Here is a 396-nt window from a genome sequence, read left to right on the forward strand (position 1 = left end):
GTGGAAGGATTGCCGGAGCCCAGCAGGTTGAGGCTGCGGTGGCCGGGAGCGGCCACTGCACTCCAGTCTGGGCGACAGAGTGAGACTCCGACTCAAAAAAAAAAAAGAAAGCTCCTAGGAGAGCAGGGACTCAAGGGGTGAAGGTTTCCCGAGTCCTCCAGGCCACAGAGGACCGAACTGGGCTGGGTATTGGCATTGCCCCTGGCCCACTGAACTGGAATCTCTATGGGCTGGCCCTGGAAATGTGAATTTCAAGCAGTCGGGCCGCGGCCTCTGCTGTGTGGCCAGCTTTGGGCTCTGCATCCTGCCTGGCTCCTGTCCCTTGGCTTTCGGGTCGGTGGTGCTGGCGGTAGCTCAGTCCCGGTGGCCTGTTACGGCTGGGCACGGGGGCGGAGG

Source organism: Carlito syrichta, unplaced genomic scaffold (assembly GCF_000164805.1).
Source record: "Carlito syrichta isolate Samal-C Ts95f unplaced genomic scaffold, Tarsius_syrichta-2.0.1 Scaffold301559, whole genome shotgun sequence".
In the NCBI taxonomy this organism is placed as follows: domain Eukaryota; kingdom Metazoa; phylum Chordata; class Mammalia; order Primates; family Tarsiidae; genus Carlito; species Carlito syrichta.